Source organism: Periplaneta americana, chromosome 9 (genome assembly GCF_040183065.1).
Source record: "Periplaneta americana isolate PAMFEO1 chromosome 9, P.americana_PAMFEO1_priV1, whole genome shotgun sequence".
NCBI classification, from domain to species: domain Eukaryota; kingdom Metazoa; phylum Arthropoda; class Insecta; order Blattodea; family Blattidae; genus Periplaneta; species Periplaneta americana.
In genome coordinates, this window is record NC_091125.1 from 137,821,263 (window position 1) to 137,840,117 (window position 18,855).

At 35.1% G+C, this 18,855-nt stretch overlaps 1 protein-coding gene across 5 annotated transcripts in view; it reads left to right on the top strand.

The window, feature by feature from the left end:
- The window catches only part of D2hgdh (D-2-hydroxyglutaric acid dehydrogenase), a 270,875-nt gene that overhangs the window by 205,568 nt on the left and 46,452 nt on the right, over positions 1–18,855 (top strand). For 3 of the 5 annotated variants that reach the window (XM_069835979.1, XM_069835981.1, XM_069835974.1), the window contains exon 1: positions 9,115–9,270. The exons of 1 other annotated variant lie outside the window; for it this stretch is intronic. The gene's annotated coding sequence lies outside the window, so the exon portion shown is untranslated. Of the gene's footprint in view, positions 1–9,114; positions 9,328–18,855 lie in introns of those variants that run through there. One more of the 5 variants, XM_069835976.1, reaches the window with a different exon arrangement.

The following is an 18,855-nucleotide window of genomic DNA, read 5'->3' on the forward strand; positions in this document are numbered from 1 at the left end:
TTCAAAATAATCAGTTGACTGAAATTTTACTAGTGTTTCAAAGATTTTGGAGAATATAGGCAAAATACAAATATAAGTCTGAGTCATTGTGGGATCACCTTTCTTAAAAATAGTAACTTTTTCGTCTACGTTAAGTAGCCTAGAAAAATATGATTTGATAAGCACTGATTAATGCAAGAAGTCAAATGTTCGATTAATACACATACATGCATTACACTTTTGATTAGATCAACACTAAAATAAAAATATCTTGCATTTAGAATTTTTAAAATGTATTAACAATGTTTCATAACATGAAAAAAATTCTTCTTTTTCTTCACTTCAGGGATTAGGCTTAAGGCCTGTTCCGGCTTCTCAGTGACTCCTTCCAACGTTTCCTTGGTCTTCCTTGGTCTCTTTTTCCTTTTGGTCTATATCGGTATGTTAATATTAGTCTTGAAACTCGGTTGCTAAACATTCTCTCTAGATGTTCAATCCACTGCTCTCTAAAATTACGGATCTTTTCTTCCAGTGATACCACGTTTAGTTCACATGTTATATCGTCATTCTTAGCCTAATTCTGTCTAGTATAGTGCAACCCTTGATCCATCTTAGGAACTTCATTTCAGATGCTTGCAATTTCTTTCTGTCGTTGCTTGTGAGATAACAGAACTGATACTGCTGTTACATTATACGTAAAACTTTGAGTGTCTTTTCTTGTTTTACCCTTCAGTGTTCTATTTATTGTAGCCTACCATCTATCTGCTGGAACATTGGAAGTTTGTTTCTACCTTCACTTGTGTGTTTGTAAGTGACTTCATATCCTAAGTATTTGAAACTAGTGATCAGTTCTATAGGTGTATCATTTAAAATAATTTTAGTTCTGACACTGTATTTTCCATTTGTTTTATGTGCTGAAATTTTAAAATTACACATCTTTAACTATTCTTTGTAACTGATATATTGATATGCACTCAATCTAAATTCCACTGACGGTATCAGAAGAATAATTACGCAGCTATATTGCTTTCCATTTTTATCCGTGATCAGAAACGCTTCCGCTTTATTGTTCATTACAGAGTACGACAAACAACGGCCAAATAACCGAATCACGGCGCCATTTTGTCTGGCAGATGTGATTGACATTTTACAGAAGAGAAACGAAATGGATGTTATCAAATAAAACTCACTTCGTCACATCGTCATAGCAACGGTTCCCAGTTATTTTTCTTCAAGGTCACCATAGTTCTTTTATCGTTTTGATGCGGGCCAGAGAACAGAAATGAGCTACTCAAATGCTTGAGAAAAAAACATTTTTAAATTTTGGGTTGATTCCAATATTGAAAATGTTTTTCGTGATATCTAATCTTTATTAAGAGTAATTTATGTTTTTAATACCTTCGTAGCAAATAAACCCTGTTTTATACAGGGTGATTCACGAGGAGTTATGGCCACTTACGGAGCACATATCCGAAGACATATTGAGCAAAAAATGGCATATAAACATAGGCCCTATTCTCAATATTTTCAGAGTTACACTAATTTGAAGTTGTTAAAAATGTCTCTCTCCTTCATTTACTCGTCTTCTACTCTCATCATTTGTATTCTCGTTTTCCTTAATTTCTTTTTCTTTTCGCGCGCGCGCGCTCTCTCTCTATTATTTACTTCTCACTTCCTTCTTCAGTTTCTCATTCGCATTTACCTTGCCTTTTTCTTCGCCTCTTCCCTTTCTCTCTTCCTTCTCTTCATTCTGCACACTTTTTTCATGCTACGCTCATTCTTTTCGTACCTTTTTCTCTTCTCCGCTCTCCACGTCTTCGTCTTCTTCCTGTTGTCTTCTTCACCTTGTATGGATTAAGTCAGCGTTTCTCAAACTTTTTTGAAGTGGGGAACACTTTTTTAATTCACAACAGTTCCGAGGACCACCTTACACTTGTTCCCTTCGAAAGCAAATTTATCATTTTTGTAATATATTTTAATACCAGTATATTTATATTTTAAAAACAATTAATTAATTAAAATGAATTTATTTCATTTAATTTTATATTAGTATTAACTAATTAAATTAATGTTAATAGAAAAAAATTCATTTCCGTTTTTCAATAAATCAAGGCTATTAGAGTTTGGATTATCCTTAACTTATTAACTAAACAAAATAAATAAATGTTGGTACTCCTATTAATGAGATGGATAAGCCTGCCGATTCTTGCACAGTTGTTTTATATTTGGATGTATGCTGGTAAGCTTATGTCGGAGATCGTCAAATAGGCTACATCGAGTCGATTTCGGCAGCCTACTTTGTTTTTATTAGAGTTAGTGATGAAAACCCTTTCTCACACAGATACGTAAAAGCAAACTGAATTATAATCTGTAAAGCATCATTGTACAGTTCACTACATTTTCTTTTCACCTTGATGAGGTCCAGAAATTCACCATACATTCCGCTTGGAATTTCATTTTAAGTCCAGTGTCATTCAAGAGTTCACCTGAATGTTCTCTTTCACTCAATGAAAGTTAGTTAGTTTCAACATCGCAATGAAATGGATCACGAACCCCTGAAAATTCGTCATATTTACTTGGAAAATAAGTTTCAAATTGTGATCACAGTGTTTCGAGATGCGAACATATATCCTTGCATAATTCTTTTCCAATAACGAAATCATTTTCAACCAAAAAAGACTCTACGTTTGGAAATAGTGAAAAAATTCTCTGTTTTACGGAACTGGCCCACAAACCAAGTTTCTTCTCGAACATTTTTTTCTCATACACATTGAGAACAGTCAAAGAATTACTTTGTAGAGACAGATTTAGTTCGTTTAGTTTTGAGAATACATCTGAAAGATATGCCAAGCCACATGTCATCAGCTGATGTCCAGGGAAAAGATGGCGAGAAACACCACGTTCATAGTGCTTTAAATCCCTCTTTTGTTGCTGAGAGTAGAGTGGGAAATGGGTAGACAGGTAGGATAATGAATTTCATAAAATGTCAGTACTGGGAGTAAAAAGTGAAAGGTGATTGCCATGTGCCATTTTCAAACTCTGAGATTTTCAGTTATAGTGTGATACGCAATTCGTTTGAATTTCATTTTTTTCTTCTGTCCTTTTTTTAAGGACCATAAGGGCAGACCTCGGGGACCACAGGTGGTCCGCGGACCATAGTTTGAGAAACGCTGGATTAAGTTGTTCGATCACTTAGGTATAGTTTCTTGAAACAACACGAGTAGGCATATTGTTTTAAGGGAGAGTTAAATGTTTTCTTCCATTGCTCAAACCATACACGGACAACCGTGAAGGACTAAAATTCGACGTTGCAACATTATTTTTGTTTTATTTCTTAAATTTAGAGCTACGTATTATTCAATAATCTATATTCTTCCAGTCAGGGGCACAAATCGCCAAATACTTCTAAGCCTCGGACTTCAGTTAGGTTTTTATACCGGTAATGTATTAATTCCTTACCAATTTTTTATAGATTTAACAACGGGTTTCGAATTGGTATAAATTATTGTAGAAAGCGAAGTTAGAACAACAAATCGATTAAGAGTACTGGGTAGAGCTGTTAAAAGCATTTTCGCGTATAAATATGAATATATGAAAAAACTTTTTCTTCTGTTTCTATCAAACACAGGCAAATGTCCTTTTCATCGTGTTATAAACAAATGTTGGTAAGTTGTGAGCTGGCCACAGAAACAAATTATCTTTCATTGTTTTAATGCAGGAATTGCAGAAAGAAAGAGTATTGAAAAAAAAAACTATTGATAATACTTTGAAATTTTATCACTAAGGAGGCATTGAGAATAATATTTTTAGTTTTAGTACAATCGTTAATACAATAGGTGGCGTAGCATCATTTGTACTTAATCTATTAATTTTATGACACAGAAGATTAATAAAAATTTGTGTAACCAAAAATATGGACTACCCAACAAATTTAATTTATACAGATTTTAAAGTATTAACTATTGAAGAAATTAATAAATAGGCTTATAGTTTACTAACTTACTACCACAGAAATGAAATAAAACATAAATCTAATCGACGTGAATATCGTACACGAAGACAAAATTCTACTTTCCCATTAATTGAGCCTAAATTTCATATAAGTGCAGCACTTAAACATGGTGCTAGTTTCGGCCCAAGACTTTATAATAAAATTACAAACCATTTCCAAATTTGAAATATTTTAAAATTGAATCTTTTAAAAAATAAATTTATAAAATTATTCCCCAATAATACTAACAAATGTGTGTGTTTTTTACCTTTTTATTTCTATCGACTATATTCATGTTTTTATTGAATATCACTGGCTTCTGTCTGATTATCAATTTATATTAAATGTGTTTTTCTCTCTCTCTTTATTTTTCTTCTTTTCTTTTGCTCTTGTGTGTTACTTATCGGTTTGAATTAAATTAATTATTGTATTTAGTAAACTGTCTTTGTAAATTTTATATTATATTATTGGCTAAGACCTCACCGTACACGAGCCTGGCTCTTACGGTAGTGCCTAGAAATATTTTTGTTTTATAAATTTAATTTGTACTCACTTTACTAGCAAAATAAATAAATAGTCGAATTTGCTCAGAAACTACTTAAGATAGAGGACTGAAATTTGTTATGATAATGTAAACTATAACGTTTTTCAATATGAATGGACTACTATTTTAAAATATTTAATTCAAGTACCGGTAGTGAAAATATGGAGAGATGTCATATTTTTATATGACAAAATAAACATATGGGGATTTGTCACATTGTACTTGTGTAGGCCTAATTGAAAAAATACTATTTTTATTCTACTTATTTTCTCAAGTAATATGTTTTTAACATATGGCGAAAGTTTGAAAAGTGAGAGATTAAAACTTTTTGTAATACGTGTTTCTAATTGTTGACAATCATAATTTTTTTACACTTTTCTTTCTTGCATATTTACTTACTTACTGGCGTTTAAGGAACCCGGAGGTTCATTGCCGCCCTCACATAAGCCCGCCATCGGTCCCTATCCTGAGCAAGATTAATCCATTCTCTATCATCATATCCGACCTCCCTTAAATCCATTTTAATATTATCTTCCCATCTACATCTCGGCCTCCCTAGAGATCTTTTTCCCTCCGGCCTCCCAACTAACACTCTATATGCATTTCTGGATTCGCCCATACGTGCTACATGCCCTGCCCATCTCAAACGTCTGGATTTAATGTTCCTAATTATGTCAGGTGAAGAATACAATGCGTGCAGTTCTGTGTTGTGTAACTTTCTCCATTCTCCTGTAACTTCATCCTTCTTAGCCCCAAATATTTTCCTAAGAACCTTATTCTCAAACACCCTTAACCTATGTTCCTCTCTCAAAGTGAGAGTCCAAGTTTCACAACCATAAAGAACAACCGGTAATATAACTGTTTTATAAATTCTAACTTTCAGATTTTTCGACAGCAGACTGGATGATAAAAGCTTCTCAACCGAATAATAACAGGCATTTCCCATATTTATTCTGTGTTTAATTTCCTCCCGAGTATCATTTATATATTTGTACTTGTTGCTCCAAGATATTTGAACTTCTCCACCTCTTCGAAAGATAAATTTCCAATTTTTATATTTTCTTTCTTGCATTCCCATATTAAAACAATGAAAGAATTTGTTTCTGTGACCAGCTCACAACGCACCAACATTTGTTTATCACACGGCGCAATGGACATTAGTCTGTGTTTGATAGAAACAGAGGAAAAAATATTTTATATATTCATATTTATACGCGAAAATACTGTTAACAGCTCTACCCAGTACCCTTAAGGGTGTGAGGGAGCGGAAGTAGAGAGTACAGACTCATTAAAGCCTACAGTGTGCGTTTTGTCACCAAACACTCTTCATTAAAGTTATCCGAAGGGTTGCTGCACCCTACACAGCAAATATCTCATAGATATAGATATAGATGCAGTGGATTGAAACAATGTAACCCCTCACCCTCCACATTCACGCTGCCACCACCTCATTTCAGATCCGATTACCAAGTTGATCCGTATCTTTGTCGTCATTTTCAAGCAGTCTTTGTCTCTAAATCCACCCAGGCTGCATTTCCGATTCATATACGTCCCGACATCTAGCGCGCACTACTTGAACTACACAATCAATACCTTGTTATTAATTCAATAGATGGCGAAAGCGGACCAATTTCTTAATTTATATTAATTTCATCAACACCATCTCCCAGTCGGCAGCAATCATGAATTTGTGGTTCCCGAACTTTTAGAAGGCTCGGCCCACTTTTGGTTCCCAAACTTTTAGAAGGCTCGGCCCACTTTTGGTTCCCACTCTTTTAGAAGGCTCGGCCCACTTTTGGGCAAGAAATTTGTTTGCGACCTCTTGACCGTACCGGTACTTAACCCCATTCAAAATATACAAACCCCTATAAAATCGATAACAATGATGAATTTAATCAAAACCAATAGATCTAATGTACACTGACGTTCAAAGACATCTGACCCTACTAATCGATAGTGATCGAAATTTGTTGGTGTAAGTGTGGATTCTTTAATTATTACTTCTATAAATAGATGGCGAAAGTAATAGTCACTGTTGCCAATCGTAGATAAATATACCCGTGTTATAAAATTCATTTTTCATCTCACTTTATTGATCGTAAAAGAACACTGAGTTTGGGTGGAAACAGCTGATATAGTCTATTAGAAGAATAATTTATGCTTAATTTACATAATCACTTTCCCTGACACTTCTTAACGGCTCCAAATAATGTTGCCACCTATTGAGAACTAGCGGAACTCTTTCAAAATTTGTCAATTTTTCATATCTTTGGTTCTGACTTATCCCGTGGCTGGAAAGTTCGGTTACACGATCATAAAATCGTAGGTCGGATACCTATGAATGTCAGTGTACCAGTACCTGCAAGACGTTAAATCGGAATAACTTATACAAAAATAAATGACAAATGACGAACGTAGTGTTGTGACGACGAACACAAACGCTACGAACGTATGCATCAACCTAATATATTAGATGGCAAAGCTTTAAAGAGGCTTAGCCTACCCCAAAAATTTGAGTTATTATGTCTAGTAACAGTAGGCTATAAGTTCGTAATAACGATGCAGACTATCGTAACAAGTGATTACACTCCGATCTTTTCATATATTAAATTCACTGTTGGCAGTCATTCCAGGATGCACAGTTCAATGCGAGAGGCTTGTGGCAGAAGCCTCGTAGCGACGCGCGACGGTCTTACTCATAGGAAGCGTAACTTGCAAGTTTGAGGGAGGACTGGGAAGGAGGGGATATCGATTCGCTACGACTCAGTAGTGGCTAACTCAACCGCGATATAATACGCCGCGCTATGTTGATGTTGTGTGAATGCGCTGCATTGTTGAGTGTTAGTTTAATCGAAAGTGCATGCCTGTGTGTCTGTTACGTACTAATTTCGTGTAAAATTGCTCATACTGAGAGAACATTAAGGTCATTTTTCAAATTGGAAGTATGAAACAAAATGTGTTTACAAAGATAGGAAATCGGCATGACATTTACATATTAAAATAGCGGATGGAGGAAGACAAAATATAAATTTTCAATTTTCATAGTACTGTATAAGAAATATTCTTGGCTAACAGAGTGCTCTGAGACAAATAAGTTATTGTCATAGGTACCTATATTCTGTCTGGGGGGTAAAAATGAGAGGTGATCTTCTGGGATCTGTGTCACAAAAAAGGTTGATAGAAAAGCCGAGAAACATCTGCTGTATAAAAAGATATAACGTAAGCAGATTTTTTCAGCCTACCCAGTCTCTACACCTTAGCTTCGCAACTGATATTATTCAGAGTGAGAAATTTTCTTTCCCTGGATGGGAATGAACACAGGAATGAAGAAATTGGGAAAAAAATCCAGAAGGGAGGAAATTCTGATTGAGGTTCTGGCTGATATGTACATTTCTATCAGGCAGTAAAAATCACTTCACGATATGTGTCAGAGGAAAAACAATTGTTTGTTTATATATCTAAAGTCTGATTAGTGTAATATGTAGCTAGTCGGAGATGTGGGAGGGGGAAAGAAACTGGCTACCGTACCCCATTATCTCCTGGCTTAGTTGCCTCATAAGTGATACCTTATTGATATCACTTGTGAGGTTCAGACCTGTCTTCGGACAGTTGACTAAACAACAACGACGACGAGGAAATTCCTCGGCTTCTCCCCTTCAATTCGAACACTGCTTCCAGGCAGGAACAGTGGAGGCCAGAAGCCATCACCGGCTATCCCTACTGAATTATCCTGTCAAGTGCACAATCAGCATAGTAAAACTACATAAAATTGGGAAGATTCTTTCAGATACAGCAAAAAATAAAAAATCTCAGCCACCGGCGTAGTTCAGTCGACTGAAGCGCTTGCCTGCCGATTCGAAGTTGAACTCGGGGATGGATTCGATTACCTGGTTGGTTTTTTTCCGAGGTATTTCCCAATCGTAAGACTAATTCCAAGTAACCTATGGCGGATCCTCGGCCTCACCTCGCAAAATACCACCTCGCTCTCACTAATCCAATCGGCGCTAAATAACCTATAGTCGCGACGCTGTTATTCCCGGTGTGACTCCTCCTCTTTGCTTACGTCTTAGGAAGTGAAGGCTCTATAAAGTCTAAGTAGGTATCGTTCGCCATTTTTGTTCTTTCGTTCCCGAGCTACCAGACGAGAAATCTATTTGCCACACCGTTAAACATTATCATGTCGTAACTCCTATGATAATAAATCAAACGCACTGTAATTGAGCAAATAATTGAGCGGCAAATAACGTTCTCGTGTGCTTTCTACGAACGCCAACGAAAGAGTCAAAATGGCGGGCGATTATATTAAGTATTTATCCAGCCTTAGGAAATACATAACGCCTTCATCTGCGAATCACAAGACGCACACGTTTAAATGTAGGAGACCTACAACGTAATTGGCTGCCGGAAATTAGAGCGACGGGACTATAGCAGTTGATACACAGTCGTTAAATAATCAAGTAAAAAAAAATAAAAATTCCCAAATTTATTGCAGAAAACAACCGGACATTTTTCATATCACTCACTGTCTCTATTCAAGGCCGCTGGCAGTATGTTAAGCTTGTAGATTAGATTGGAGCCCGTAACAAATTCACTTGAATGTTTGCTGAGCGTGATAGTGTTACATCATCCCACCACGAAATAATAAACTGCGGGACGATAAGTGACGTCAAGTGGCTGCAGACTGTTTAGTGACTTTGTGCTTAGAGAGCAGAAACCAGTGTTGTGAACCTTCAAGCCAGCGTAGGACACCACTGAGGTATGACACCAAGATATAATTAAAGTTGTTACAACTGCATTCAGATCAAAATATCGTGTAAGTAAATGATTTATACATCAGTTTTTAGTAATTTGACACGTTTTTAAGTCATCTATGATGGTATCGCACTTTTGTCAAGGTGTTCTTGAAGTTCCCGGGAAATCCTTCGGAGCTCATCGGAACTGCTCTTTGAATCATTGAGAGAATTTATCAGAGTCAATTACAGTCCGTGTCACCGTTTTTGGCGTGTGAAATAAGTAATGGGAACGTTAAGTGCAAGTGTCAGTCTGACAACTCTCTTTGGCAAATGGCTGATGTGACGTGTATAGGAAGTGATACCATTCTCAGCTGCATTAGCAACATGCTCACAAACTAAGCACTACATATTAAGGACATACGCCAAAAACGCTGGCGCCAGCTGTAATTCTACGGTTGTGGTCCTAATGCATTATAGACTGAGTGTTGTGACTAACGGTCTCTTGAGACTCAGTAAACAATCATAACCCGTTAGTAGTGTTTTCGTATAAGTAAGCTATGAAATACTGGTCACTTTAATTTGTGAGGATAAATAGGCCTATTATAATCGCGACGCTGTTATTCCCGGCGTGGCTCCTTCTCTTTGCTTACGCTTTAGAAAGTGTCCAGTGTTGCCAACACATAATTTGTATCCCCGTCAGTCTAACACCTGGAAATCCGTCAGAATCCGTAAAAAAAAAAAAAATAAATAAAATAAAACTCATTCAATATATCTATATAGGCATATAAATAAAAAGCAAATTTTAACACAACTTACTTACCAATCTTGATTAAAATAATAATTCGTCAATCTCTGACTTGATTGCTATGAGGAAATCTAAAACGGGATTCTTTAACATTGTATGGCACAGTTCAAAAAAGAAAGAAAATACCCCAAAAATTAAACAATTAAAATGACAGCTGCTAAAAAAGTCAAAAGACGATGTAAATCGTTATTTCCGCCAGAAAATCCGTCACCCGTCAAAGCCATTCTTTTCCCGTCCTCTACGTTGAAATTCTGTCAGTTTTAACGGAATTTCAGTCTAGTTGACAACATTGCTGTAGGCTCTATAAGGACTATTATCGTTAACCATTTTAGTTCTTCCGTTGCCGAGCTATCAGACGAGGAATTTATTTGCAGCACCGTTAAAAAATTAAAATGTCATAGCTCCTATGATAGTAAACCAAACGCACTATAATTTTTATGATATATAGATAAATGTCTAAGGAAAGCATAGAAAAAAATTCAAAATCAAAATATTTTTTGGAAAGTGAGAAAAAATACTAACATCGAAGTGACCTATTCAAAATAGACATTGACACCCTCAAAAGTTGATAAGCGACAAACTTTTCTTATTTTTAATGTTAAATGGGGCGTCAAAGAGAGAGAAATGTTTAGGAAGAATGGAAATTACTTTTAAAAGTGACTGCTACTTAAAATCTTTACTGGTTTGCGAGTTATGGCGAGTTAAAAAAATGCGGAGGTTTGCCTGGCGAATTTTCGTATGCAGAGTAACACTTCAGTGTGTTAGAACTGCGAATTCTCATAGAACTCATCGCTATTATTTCCAATTTATTTTCAAAATATTTCCATCGGTTAAGGTTTTCGAGTTAATCGTGAGTTTGAAATGTAATTAAAATATTTATAGTACTAGCCGTACCCGTGCGCTCCGCTGCACCCGTTAGAAATAAATATAAAGTAGCCTAATTACATAATTAAAATAGGACATTTGATCCATGGAAGATTCGTGTTTGATAGAAGGATAAATCGTTTAATATGTTACTTAATTTAAATTGTATTTAAATAATTAAAATGCGATCATTTTGGTCTACAGACCACTCATTTGGTGCAATGACAATTCCTTTAACATGTTTCTTAATTTTTATTACATGCAGCCATACTTTAATGAAGACTGACATATCATTTAGATTTAATGTGTATACTTTATTTTACTTGCTATATGTTTCCATTGAATTATGATAATAACTTAATTTTAACCCTTGTTTTCTACGTATTCAGTAAATGGCGCTTGGGCCACTATGGTTTTGAACCCTTCAAATGACTTAAATATATTATATTATATTATATTATATTATATTATATTATATTATATTATATTATATTATATTATATTATATTATATAAAAAATGTGTTGATAACGGATGTACACCGATAAGTAAGTTTTTAATTGTTATGGGGGCTCTTGAATCTCAGGAGGAACAAATTTTATTTTACAACAGCGCAACATAATCTGCTTGGCTCATTACCCAATTTTTTTTTTGCATTGCATTTAATGCATATGCATTTTATGTATTTTAACACGATTCAATTGAGCATAGTTAAAATTTGGATTATAAAATAATGGACTGCTAAGCTAACATATTATTACTGCATACTAAATCAATACACTCTTGTGGTTCGTTAATTCTCTGAGATAAACATTATTTTAAGAAATACAGGAAACGAATACACAGAATAGCCTATCAAGTTGTTTGTGCATAAGAAGCTATTTTAATCTTACCTGTCCTCAATTCACTCCGAAGTTACTGTAATAACATTATAGCATTATGTCCATATAGAGAAACTACATTTTTCAATGGTGAAATAATAATTAGTTACACAAATCGGTTAATTTAGCTTCCGATATTACTTCATACAAACACAGAAACATTCTCTGTAGGCTATGATTCATAGCTTTCGATTGTTGTTGACCAAGGCCCCTTATAGACGAATTCATTTGTTTATTTCATTACACCGCCTTAGATGGCAGTAATTTTAATTTTGAAACTCATTTATCTCATTAAATATCAGTCCTATCAAAATTTTTCAAAGAATAAAACTTATCGGAAATGATTTTTAAAGAAATTTTTGTTATGTAACATTTTTCACAAAAATCAATAATAAGCGAGATATTTCGATTTAATTCAGACCCCCTTATAACCCCCCCCCCATTTTAAATAATGTATTTTGAATGCCATATAGCCTAAAATCTAAGTTACAACGAACTTAATTTATATTCCAACTTTCATCGAAATCGGTTCAGCCATTATCGCGTGAAAAGGTAACAAACATACAGACAGACAGACAGACAGACAGACAGACAGACATACATACATACATACATACATACATACATACATACATACATACATACATACATACATACATACATACATACATACATACAAATAAACATTTCAAAAAAGCGATTTTCGGTTTCAGGGTGGTTAATTATATATGTTAGGACCAATTATTTTTGGAAAATCGAAAATTACCAGAAAAATTTCCGCTACAGATTTATTATTAGTATAGATATATTCATAGTTTTCTGTCTAAGAGCATGTCTTTCACCGCAAATCCAGCATTGTCCAATCTTTCCTATTTTCTGCCTTACTCTTAGTCTTCGCATATGATCCATATAGGCTATCTTAATGTCGTCTATCATCTGATACCTTCCTCTGCCCCGAACTCTTCTCCCGTTCACCATTCCTTCCAGTGCATCCTTCAGTAGGCAGTTTCTTCTCAGCACACGAAAGATCAAGATGTGGGAAGATGTGACGGGGAATCCGCCAGCAGCCAACAGCCCAGTTCGGTGGAATGCGAATGTATTGGTTGCGTGTTGTGTTCACTGTGACATTTGTGATACATTTGGCAAATAAAGATAGTGAAATGTCTCTCACTGTAGCACAGAGGGTTTTTATTGCGGAACATTTAGTGAGAAATAAAGGTTACAAGAAACTGAAGTAACATTTTAGACGAGTGTATACGGAAATGCTAGTTAGTTCATAGTTGTACGCTTATAAATTTTTTCGTAAGTGGATATAAAACGAAATTTGGGTGTAATAAAAAAAGGAACTGATTGTAAACAATTAGAATTGAATCCAGAAAGATCTTTTTAATCTCAAGAAATCGAGATAGCTTACGATTCTGTTTAAAAATTATAAATCTTGCTCAAGATAGGGACCGATAGCGGGTTTATGTGAGGGCGGCAATGAACCTCTGAATTCCTTAAAAGCAAATTGTAAGGAAGTTCGTCCTAATGACATGCTTCATTTACTTATTATCCATTCATTTCGTATATTCCTTTAGGTATTCTCTAATTTAATCTATTATCCATTATTTTATTGATTTATTAATTTAATATGATATTCTATGTATTACGGTCCATATGGGACAAGCAGTCACAAGACCGGACTACTGACGGCAGACTCAACTTTTCGTTGGATCTTCCTGTATAAAAAATATTCTTCACTGAAAAACGTCCGTTTTTTTAAATATTAAGTACACTGTAAAAGCTAAATTAAAGCAGACGCTTGTACAGACTCTTATTATGCCTCATTTCGATTATTGTGACGCTTTATTCAGTGATCTCTGGGTGGATTTATCCCAGAAACTGCAACGTGTTCATAATGCGTGTGTTCGTTTCATTTGTAATGTCCGCTACTACGATCACATTTCGCCTTCTTTCGATAAATTACTGTGGCTCAGTTTAAATGAGAGGAGAAAGTTACATTCCCTCTCTCTCTCTTATACCGAATTTTACTTATCTGTCCGATTCCACAGTCCTTCTCAATATCATAACTTAAATACTCGTTCACAATATGATAACACGCTAGAAATACCACTCCACACATCATCTCTTTATTCTTCATATTTCACTGTTGCTACTTCTCGTCACTGGAATTCTCTGCCGCCTGAAGTCAAGGGCTGTCGAACTTCAATTTCCTTTAAATGTAAATTAGAAAAATATCTTATGATGAGTTGCCAGACCTAACGCGTTGCAAATATTTAATGGAATGTGTTCCACTGTATTTATTTATTTTTTCTTATTTTTATTGTGTAATCATGTAAATCGTGTTTATTTATCACTTAACGCCAATATGTATCCCACTGAGTTGTTTTTTTAATTACTAATCTATTTTTTGTGCACATTTTATTCAATTGTCGGTTTCTGGTTTAATTATGTAAATCCTATTTAATTGTAATCTAATACTAATATGTATACTAATGTGTTTATTTTTATTTTTACTGTGTACATTTTTTTTATTAAATTATCGGCTTCTGTTTTTATGCGATTCGTTTTTGACTCTAACAACATTAATATGTATTCCACTATGTTTATTTTTATTTTATGGGGTAAATTTTTATGTAACTACTTCTTTGATCTCATTATGTACCTAAATTGTATCAGTATGTAATTACTTAATTCCGATCCAGTTTTATGTTCAACTATGTAAGCAAGTTTTAATCCTGGTTGAGTGTAAGAGAAGGCCTTACGGCCTTAACTCTGCCAGGTTAAATAAAGCCATTATTATTATTATTATTATTATTATTATTATTATTATTATTATTATTATTATTATTATTATTACTGTAATGTGGTCCGAGGTCAATCACTAGAGTAATTATTGGCCCCTCATGGTAGGAAGTTTGGGTGCCCCTACCCTAGTCTGTTCCCCCACCTCCGTCCAACACTCCGCTATCAGTCAACCTGTATCTCCTCCATTAGGAACTGAACTTCTAAGTCTATTCATTACAGTTGACTTATTATAAAACATATTGAGGTTTCATGATACAGTCCAGGAGTCGGGAAGTTAGTCGTGTGTGCTAACTATGCAGCTTTGCTTAATATGAGCTTGATATCGAACCAACCACTTGAACTGAGAACAGAGAGAGAGGGAATATCTTCAAAATAAAACTATTGGAGAAGGAAGACATTAGGGGAAATTTTTATCTGCAACAGAAACGAATTCCTCCGCAGTTAATCGCCGATCCTCTCCCTCTTCAATGAGCACTAAACTGTTCAAAGGAATTCGGATTTGATCTTGGTTATGATGTGAACGACCCTTGACCCAGTTAGCTTTTATCTATTTAGTGCAGTGTACTGGAAGTGGAGTGGCCTGTATTGTACTGCAACTCTGAATGTGGATTCACAATTTGTCAGACCTATACATAGCGAGCACACAGAGGATTCGAGTAATTGCGAGTGGTGAAGAAGTGTAAATAAATTGTTTGTAAATGACCAGCAAGGCTTTAGTTAGGGCAGATCTTACATTGACTTGACCTTCAATATGTTATTTCCTAAATATTCGTTTTTACTCAAAGATGAAAATGTGTGTAACGGCTGCGTCTAGCTATAGTGAGCTATAGCAGTTCCTAAAAGGCTAATTTTAGCCGTCTCTTCAGTGTTGCCAACTAATACCAGATACCAACAAAGCGGGTAAAATCACAATGTCATGTACAACAACAACAACAACAATGATAATAATAGATAATTCTCTAGATGCCTGTATTTTAGAAGATGTCATTGTTCAGCCCTCCATAACAAATTTCGTACAACAATCTACTTGCTGAATTTAATTTAAAGTCTCTTGCCAGTTGTAGATTACTTGCTGAACAACTTTTATTATATAAAATATTCAACGGTCTACTGGATAACAGCGAAATATTATCACAAATCCAGATTAACGCTAGACCATCACATTTAAGAAATCGTCAATTGTTATATTATAAAAAAACCAGACACTTCATCACATAAAAATTCACCAGTGTTAAAAATGTGTTCAAATTTCAATGAAATATGTAAAACATGGGATCTAGATTTCAGCATTTCTTACATGGAATACAAACATTTTCTTATTAATATACTGAAGGTGGTTGATTTTATATAATATTGCTATTTGTTACTCTGTAATTTGCCAATTAGCTACATTTTACATTTTTGGCTATGATATCTATATTTAACTATTTTTCATTTATTTTATTTTGTATTTTTCATTTATATCTATATCTGTATCTCTTATTTACGTAGTATCTATTTGTCTGTTCTTTTTTTTTTTCTTTCCTTTTCTCATTTTCCATTTTAATTTTCATTTACACGTATATCTGTTTCATCTCTTTTTTATTTTTTCATGTTATCTATGTTTTTTTTTTGTAAACGAATATCTGTACTGTCTATTGTAATTGGGGCTTTACCCTGTTATAGGCATAAATAAATAAATAAATAAATAAATAAATAAATAAATAAATAAATAAATAAATAAATAAATAAATAAATAAATCATCATCTTCCTAACAAGTATTAGGCCAAGTGGCCTGTTACGGTCTCAAACTAGAATAAATAAATAATAATAATAATAATAATAATAATAATAATAATAATAATAACAATAACAATAACAACAACGATGTCTTGCTTATTTATTTATTTATAACATCTCGCTTTTATGTTATAAGGTGTTTTCTAAATGGTTCAATAATTTGTGAAAGAGTAGGCCTATATTTCCCTCCTAAACCTCTCGCACATTATGTTGGTACTTACCCATTTCTGGCAAGCATTAATTTCTATAAACATTTCACATTTTACTGCATCTCTTGAACAATAAAATTCATCATATAAATCATCATAATTCACGGCAAAACCAAATGTTTAGAATAAAAAAATTTACATTATGCAAAAATAAGGGAGAAAAATATTCGAAAAGAAGAATAATACGGGAGGGGGGAGACTGTTAAAAATTAGGGGCAAATACGTAAGATTCCGGGAAATATGGGAGAGTTGGCAACACTAAGTATACTTCAAAATTGTTCTCAGATCTCCATTTTGTTATTTTTAGCATTATACTTTATAGCCTATATACCATCCGTAGTCATATCAATACTCTGAAAATGCATATCATTACATGGAGGGGAGGATTTACGAGATTTTTATGTGAACTTATAACTGAAGTGTTTTGAGCCTACCCAATGTTTTTCAAAAGTTGGTGCCACTGCCTGTCACTACTTTATAATCTGTAAAGCACATAATTACTGTGAGCTGATAACGAGAATTGCAACAAATGATCGTAGTTGTGACATAATGCTCCTCTGCGTAAACAAGAGGCAACTTGACAAATACAACCCGCTGTCGCCGCGTCTGTGACTACAGTGCTAGCGCAGGCGACCCGGATTCGATCCTCACCAACACTCTCCTATCGTCCGCAATTATAAAAATAGTAGTTCGGATTTCCGACGTTGATATAGGAAGGGCTTGGGACTCAATCAGGCTACTCATGTGCGGACGGGACCTGGCTCTATCAGGGGGTGAGGCAGGATGGCCCACCTATCAGCGTCAGCTTAACAGAAAAGACTTGGGGCTCCGGGCTCCTGGGACTTAGTAGGCTTCTCGTACGCGAAATGGGATCTGGCTCTATCACGGTCTGAAGCAGGATGATCCACCTATCAGCGTCGGATTCACGAATGTCGCCCAAATCACCTGTCGGACTTGGACAATCAACGCATATAAGGGCGCACAAAGGGTCAAACAAGTGTACGGACAGCTCCCGGACCCAGCTCATGTAAAAGCCAAGCCAAGACAAATCCCGCAATCCCAAGCCATGGCCTTTTTTCTTTTTTTTTTTTTCTAATTTCGCGTAACTTACTTACTTACAAATGGCTTTTAAGGAACCCGAAGGTTCATTGCTGCTCTCACACAAGCCCGCCATCGGTCCCTATCCTGTGCAAGATTAATCCAGTCTCTATCATCATATCCCACCTCCCTCAAATCCATTTTAATATTATCCTCCCATCTATGTCTCGGCCTCCCCATAGGTCTTTTTCCCTCAGGTCTCTCAAACCAACACTCTATATGCATTTCTAGGTTCGCCCCATACGAGCTACATGCCCTGCCCATCTCAAACGTCTGGATTTAATGTTCCTAATTATGTCAGATGAAGAATATAATGAGTGCAGTTCTGCATTGTGTAACTTTCTCCATTCTCCTGTAACAGCCCTCTTAGCCCCAAATATTTTTCTAAGAACCTTATTCTCAAACACCCTTAATTTCTGTTCCTCTCTCAAAGTGAGAGTCCAAGTTTCACAACCATACAGAACAAAAGGTAATAAAACTGTTTTATAAATTCTAACTTTCAGATTTTTTGACAGCAGACTAGATGACAAAAGCTTCTCATTTCCACATTTAATCTGTGTTTAATTTCCTCCCGAATATCATTTATATTTGTTACTGTTGCTCCAAGATATTTGAATTTTTCCACCTCTTCGAAAGATAAATCTCCAATTTTTATGTTTCATTTCGTACAATATTCTGGTGACGAGACGTAATTTCGCGTAACTACTGCAAACAATTACTGTAAATTTTACAAAAGAATCAGTTATAACATACACATCAAGAAAGGAATGAGCTGTAGAAACATTGCAAACGAAGCTTTTTTTTTTTTTTTTTTTTTTTTTTTTTGGCTATTTAGCGATTCTGCAGCAACTTCTCAGTTAGGCCTATTTAGCGTCACTGGGGTTGGTGATAGTGAAATAGTATTTGGCAGATGAGGCAAATTATTCGCCATAGATTACCTGACATTCTCCTTACAGTTGGGGAAAACCTCGGGGAAAATACTCAACCAGGTAATCAGCCTAAGCGGAAATCGAACCCACGCCCGAGTGCAACTTAGGTTCGGCAGGCAAGCGCCTCAGCCGATTGAGCTACACCGATGGCTGCAAACGAATCTCAACAGGGGCGTAATTAATGGGGGCAATTAGGGTAACCAGCTATCAAGAAAAAGTTTTACGCATATGA